We start from the raw sequence: 7,397 nt of genomic DNA on the forward strand, positions 1-7,397 counted from the left end.
GTTCGCAAGCCGAAAAGACAATATGAACGTAACACAACATGAGGTATGATTATACTGGGCAGTCCTTTACATGCTTCTTGCGTATATCTCGAGAACCATGATGCCATTGGTGATAATGACCTGCTTTTTGCACAGTGTGGTGGTGATATCCTGCTTATAGGTGCTACTTTGTTCTGGGCTCTTCAGGAGACATTATTGGAAATCCCCAGCTTTCCTTTTTGGTGTGACTTCTTCTGATATAAGGTGTTAAGGCGGAATGAGATCTCTGAAGACCATGCTCTCAGCCCGTCTGTTATTTTAACATTTATATTTCACATTTCCTCAAAGAAATTCAATGTGGTGTACATGGTTCTCCTCCCTATTTTATTCTCATAGGTTAGGTTGAGAGACAGTGTCAGGATCATATGCTTGTGAAGATAGGCTTAAGTATGTGAGTAATGACCAGGGTTTTAGGACAGTAACAAATTGACAGTTGTGCATTGAGTACAGAATTTGGTGTCTTGAAGAAATTTGCATTGTGATTTTAAAGGACTAGATAGGAGTTCCAGTGGTGAGGCAGGATTCTTCTGCTCTGCATAATTCCTGGTCCCTTCTCAAGACTTGCAAAAGCAGAATAAATCACACAATGCATACAGTATATACCAGGGTGGGAAATGTAAGGTCATGGGGCCATATGCAGCCCTCCAGGCCTCTATTGGGAATCTTCCCAGGTCATGCCCCACTTTCGCAGACCACATGTTAAGCTGCCTGATTAGAATGTGTCCTTAAACATGCCTCTTGCTTGTCTGGGTGAAGAATGAAAATATGCATATGTGTAGAAATCTGACTTGTGTTGCTGGAATATCTGCTTTGACCCACACACTTTTTCTGTTCACCCTGTCCACACTTGCATGTAGCCCCTAGAAGTTGCCCATGAAGGAATGTGGCTCTTGAAAAAGGGTTTCCATCTCTGATTCACACATACACCTACCTCCCAGAATTCAGCTCTTGACTCTCCCCAACTTGCACAGAGCATAATGGCTCTGCATGTTAACTTTTCTGTGGTTGGTAATGTTGTGCTCCAACTCAATAGATTTTATTCTTTTCCAGCATCATTACTGAAATGCAATTAAACACAATATTAATGAGGCTATAACAAGAAGTACAAATATATCAGCAGGCAAACATGGTTTAATGTTTTCTCTCTGCATTTTGTATTAGGGCTAGTCAAAATACACAGTGAGATGCAACTGTTTTCAGATTTGTGTTGCTAGTTTTAAAAATGTGCTCCCTGCTTAGATTGGGAAAGTTGGCATGCTTTCTAGTACTAGGTAATGAGATGGATGTCCAGAGGGCATTTCTTTTGCTGCTTTGTCAGTGACAGTCTGGTTGTTTTAAGATTTTTTTTCTAAATCTCAAAACGGTTTGAGCTTTTTGTGCTCATGGAATTGTCTACTGAATCAATATTGGGCTAAATATATATTGTGTAGATTGCATACTGTGGCGTAATGCTCCATTAGGAAGTGTTTCCACCCATCTCAGGATGTCACTGAGTTGCACTAGATAAACCCACACCTAGCATGATCTGAGGCAAATGAAAACATCCCCCACTTCCCGCAACACAACATTGATCTCCAGTTATTTTCAGAACAAGATGAGGGCCCATCCTATGCACTGGATCTGCTTTCCATTAGGAAATGCTTCTCCCCCAGCTGGTACCTGGGTTTGTGGCCCAAAAGCCAGCTGGAGATAGAATTCAGAGGCATCCTTATCCATTAATTGAATCATAATCTGGAAATTACTTTGTTGGTGACAGCAACAGTGAGTTTTCCACATTATTTACAAGAACAGTTACAGTACTAAATTGAAACCCTGTTGGTGGGTTCAATTTGTAGACTCAGTATTTTCACATCTCTTTTTCCCCCAAAGGGACATGTATTAGTGTGTTTCAAAAAGTTGTTGGTGCTTATTTCAAATTTAGGGGATATCTTGTACCTCCCAAGTTTTCTGCCCTGTCCTGGGTAACATAGGGCTTCATAGTATTCGACAGTCTTTCCTTTGCTCTTGGATCCTCAAGGAGGTGGCCTTTAAGAAATTTTACGAGGACTTCAGTAGCTTTCATTTCCCCAGCAGTTCACACAAGAGATTTAATTTTTGGACATCTCATTTGCATTCCTTTACCAAGTAGAATACAGTGGTACCTCGGGTTAAGTACTTAATTCGTTCCGGAGGTCTGTTCTTAACCTGAAGCACCACTTTAGCTAATGGGGCCACCGCGCCGTTGAAGCACGATTTCTGTTCTTATCCTGAAGCAAAGTTCTTAACCTGAAGCACTATTTCTAGGTTAGCTGTAACCTAGGTCTGTAACCTGAAGTGTATGTAACCTGAAGCGTATGTAACCCGAGGTACCACTGTACACCACAGGATCCATTGGGCTACAATACAATCTCTACACTCCAACTGCATTTATTTTTCTTTCCTGGACAAGGCCTTAAACTTGAACTCCTCCCACCCAAGTACTCTTAAAGCTACGCTGAATGAAATTCAGTGAAAATGAATTTCAATGAAATGAAGGAACAGACTGACAAAGCCAGATGAACCTAGGAGCTGCCTGCAACAGAACAGTCCCGAAGAGAAGGTGACAGAACATCATTAATCGCCTATAGCTTTCAGCTAAAAAGATTCTGACATCGGGAGCTCATTCTGTATAAATTACAGGTTTTGGGTAATTCTCACACATTCTCACACACTCCCTTAAGGTCAGGGTGGGGAACCTTTTTCAGCTTGAAGCCCACATTCTCTTCTACATAAACCCTTTTCTATCCTCAATCCAGGCAAGCAAGACATCAAAGTTAAAGGAGAAATTCAAGCAAGCCAAAAACTTGAGTGTGTGAAGCAGGGCTGTAGCTTGGGGAAGAGATACCGACAGAGAGGCCTGGGCTTCATTTGCTGACCCCCACACCCAGTCTGAGGTTCCCTACTGATGTAGGAGCTGGGCATTTTTTGTTGCTTAACTTACTTTTTAATTGTATACTGTTTTAAGCTATTTGTATGCTGCTCAGATATTTCATATGGTGGAAAGGCTGATAACAGTCTTGCAAAATAAATCCGTTAGTCATATCACCAGGGACTTGCCTTCCAGTGTGAAATGCCACATCATCTACCAATAATGACCTTTTGCTTTCCTCACAAGTTACAAAACAGGTTAAGCTCTCTGAAAAAGAATGGACACAGTAGTAATGTTCAGCTACCGGGGGGACATATTTAGCGTGGCTAGGGCACACTCATGTCATGGGTGCTGTTTTAATTCAGTAATTCCTTCAATGGGAAGTTCTAGTATGAAATTATTGAATTAGGATTTCAGTAAATCTATTCAGTTTTATTCTGTTTTTAATGTTTTGTTGAAAGCCGCCCAGAGTGGCTGGGGAAACCCAGCCAGATGGGTTGGGTAGAAATAATAAATTATTAACTATTATTATTCTTGCCCTATTGTAGATTACTGTTACTACCAGCTACTGTTGTTGTGACTGGATCACACTAGTCTTGTAGTATACATCGGGGTTTTGTGTAGAAATGCCACTTGATTGGGAGAAAGGCTCATAAATTGTGGAACTTTCTTCCAAGTAAATCCATGTATTAGTCTTTAAAGGTACACAAGCACACAATAGAAGTATTGTGGTATAACATACATAGGTGACCTGAAATAGTCTCGCTGTCATTCAAAGGCAGCACTGCCTTTACATTGTGGTCAGCTAAATATAATTCTTAGTGCAAAAGTCTATTCTTACTTTAAATTTCCCCTTTTGGTTGCAGTGTATACATGTATCATCACTCTAGATATAGTCTAGGATTTTAGTCATCAGTTATAAGTGCAATTGTTTTGGCTAATGTTGTAGTTTATTCTTTAGAGTCCTTTGAGTTTCCCTAACAAGGTTAGCTGCTGTTCAGATAACATAGGTATTATTAATGCTACTCATTTTGAACTTGTGCTTTATGAAGTCAACAAGAGGAACTGACACTTATAGGGCATAGGTAGTCAGCCCCTCTGGCATGCATGGACACTCAATGCTATGCTTTGGACTGAAAAGTAAAAACAGGTTTAATGGTGAAATGGAGGGTATGCACAGGCTTCCCATTTAATATAACAGCATGATGCAGTGTCAGCATATCATGAAGGCAGGAGGAAGAAACCCAGCTTTTACCTCCTATGCTATGGGAATCCCTTCAGGTTTGGACATTGTGTCCACAGTGGACTGGCAGAAGATCTCTTATTTCTGATTTATATGGATGCCTGCAACAAAGAAAGGCTGCAATCTCACATACACTGAATCTAGGAGTAAATCCCATTTTCTTTAAATAGAGCTTCAGGGTTGACACGCATAGGATTTCACTATAAGCTATCAGTATGTTAATGACACTCAGTTCTATATCTCCATAACATCTGAATCAAGAGAACTTGTGTAGGTCCTGGACTAGTGCCTGGGTGCAGGGTGGGCTTGAATCCTGTCAGGATGAAGGTGCTATTCAGAAAGTGGCCAGCTGCTTGCCCTGGATGGAGTTGTATTTCCCCTGAAGTAACAGGTATGCAGCTTTGTCAATTGAGGCCCAGCTGGCCTTAGTGGCTAGGAATGCCTTCGGCTCGTATGACAATTGCACCAGTTGTGGGAAAGCTTAACCACAGTAGTAGAAGACAGGAACTAGATTTACTGCACAATGCTGCAGCCCAATTACTGACAGGACTAAGTCCCCCTTCCACACTTGCTTGGAGAGCTACCTTGAACTCAACAGCTTGGGACCAGTTTACGAAGGATTGCCTTACCACATAAGTGTCCATTTTGATCTGTGGAAGTGATACATTTTGATAAATGTATCTACCTGCTTTTAAAGTTCTGAGTTTGTTGGTATTAGGTATTTTTTGTATTGCTTCAAGTAAACAGCTTAAGAGGTTTTTGTTGATTAAGCGATATATAAACCGTGTTAAATAATAAATAATGAAATGTTTGCATGCTAGACAGTACATAAAATCTGTACTTTTAACATGGGGCCATTGTGTCCACTTACGTTTGGGGGGCCTTTTTAACCTATAAAGCCTTATGTGACTCAAGGACCACCTCTCACCAAAACCAGGCTGGACCTCAGAACCAACATGGACCTTGCAATCATCATCTGGGCCCTTCCTCATGTGCTCCCTCCTCAGGAACTCCATAGGGTGGCAACATGAGAATAGGACTGTTCAGTGGTGGTAATCCACTTGTGGAATGCTCTCTCTGGGAGGCTTGCCTGGTGCCATTAATACATAGCTTTAAGTGCTAGGCAAAAGCATTTCTTTTCACCAGGCCTTTGGTTCTTATCCTGGCCCAACTGCACTGGCTACCAATTAGTTTCCGGGCCAAATTCAGAGTGCTGGTTTTGACCTATAAAGCCTTAAATGCTTCAGGACTGCAAAATCTCAAGGCCCACCTCTCTGCATATTAACTGACCTAGACTCTGCAATAATAATCTGAGGCCCTTCTTCATGTGCCTCTGTGAGAAGTCTGGAGGGTGGCAACACGAGAACGGGCCTTTTCTGCGGTGGCTCCCCATTTGTGCAATGCTCTGCCCAGGGTGGCTTGCCTGATGCCTTTGTTATACATCTTTAGGCGCCAGATGAAAACATTCCTCTTCTTCCAGGCCTTTGGCTAATTAAACAATCTATGGCCTTTTAAATTGTGTGTAGGGTGGGATTTTTTTTTTGTTATCGTATGTTTGTATTTTTATATTGTAAACTGCCCTGTGGTTTTCAAATAAAGGGTGGTATAGGTATTTAATTATCACCTGTAGCCTCCTTGAGTGGATGGGATGTTTTAATCCTGCCTTTTAAAAATAGGATTCTCTTTTAGATTTGTCTTTGGTTTTCTTTTATACCAGTTTTAATGTGTCTGTTTATATATTGAGTTACCTTGGTAAAAATTAACCAAAAAAATTAATAAATACTACTGATGATATAACTCATTATTATTATTAACTGAGGGTTTAAAATATCTTGCAGATATAATAGTAAAAACATTGTCAATGTTTTTAATTTTTATTTTATTACTGTTTTGTTTGCTGCTTTGGGCTCTTTTGGGAAGACAGATGGGATAAAAATGTACTAATGCAAGAAAACAATAATGACATCTGCACACCTTAAGAAAATAAAGATAAACTGGTAATAATACCAAATCCCATCTCAAATTCTTTTATATGTGAGGACCATCAACCTCTGCTTTTAAAACAAATTCTACTTAAATGCCTAGGCCATGCTTGTAACCATCTGCAGGTTCTTTCTTTGTTATATGGCCTACACAGAAAGATTTAATAGTTTGTGTTGGAGATTTTCCAACTAGAGTGTTCTGTATTAAAGAAACTTTGCAAAGGAACCCCTTGCGAAGTTATCCTGTTTGCTACAGTGTGAACTTTTGGCTGTACACTCAGCTACTCCACACTAAATAGTGGTTTTCAGTATTGGAACAGAGAACTGAATTGTACTTCTAACTATGTCCGCTCATGGCTTAGGGTAGCTTTTGCCTGAATGTTTAAGCAAATGAGAGGGTGGTTTGCCTGTGGCCTTGATGGATGCCAAAGAGGGAGGCACCTCAATTTGTTATGCTCTGTTGGGCTGCAAGAGTTTAAAACAAGCTGGCTTGGTGTAATTCAAAGTAAGTGCCATTTCTTCTAACTGTAGGAATGAATGGGGACCTGCAATGCAGTCTTAAGCATTTCATGACAACCTCTGATATCCCAATGCATTCAGTGGGGCTTCCTTGCGTATAGGATTGTAGCTTTAAGATGTCAAAAGCAATACAGGGACTGAAATCACCCTTTAAAAAACACCACCATTCCCTACGGACAATGTAAAAACGATAGAGGTCTGGTTTGATTTTATATGTCAGTAAGGAAGAACAGAGTTTGTCGCCATCCTTTCCTCCTAAGAACCAACCTGGACCTTGCGATCATCATCTGGGGCCCTGCATATGTGCTCCATCCTCAGGACGTCTCTCGTTCAATTTGAATGCAATTAAAGCTGCCCTAGATGATGGAAGATAAAATGCCATGCATTCTCTTCTTAGGGTTAGAAAGGAGTCCGTGTCCTGCTGCTGTTGTAAAATGCAGGAGAGAGTTAACATTGCTCTGAGTGGAAACGTTTTTGTCAGGCCTTAAAATTATTATTATTTGTAATTGCATCCTAGGTATGTCAGCTCGGAGGCAAGTTCTATTGAGTTCTGTGTGACTTACCACCTGGTAAGTTGTATAGACGGTGTGGGAGGTAGAAGAGAAAGACAACTTAAAAATAACATTTCACGCCGCTGCTCGCCCATAGACATCCCTGTATCAATGACAGTCGCACAGAGCACACCTTGCAGACAGTACTCGCTATATGCCCGCTCGTTCGAGGAGGG

The 7,397-nt window shown here is 40.9% G+C and overlaps 1 long non-coding RNA gene across 1 annotated transcript in view; it reads right to left on the bottom strand.

The window, feature by feature from the left end:
* Nucleotides 1-7,397, bottom strand: part of LOC310679981 — a 169,504-nt gene that overhangs the window by 156,801 nt on the left and 5,306 nt on the right. Inside the window, exon 4 of the long non-coding RNA XR_014512581.1 lies at nucleotides 2,348-7,026. This is a non-coding gene — a long non-coding RNA (uncharacterized lncRNA). The remainder of the gene's footprint in view (nucleotides 1-2,347; nucleotides 7,027-7,397) is intronic.

This window comes from Podarcis tiliguerta (assembly GCF_965153285.1).
Source record: "Podarcis tiliguerta genome assembly, chromosome: 6".
In the NCBI taxonomy this organism is placed as follows: Eukaryota; Metazoa; Chordata; class Lepidosauria; order Squamata; family Lacertidae; genus Podarcis; species Podarcis tiliguerta.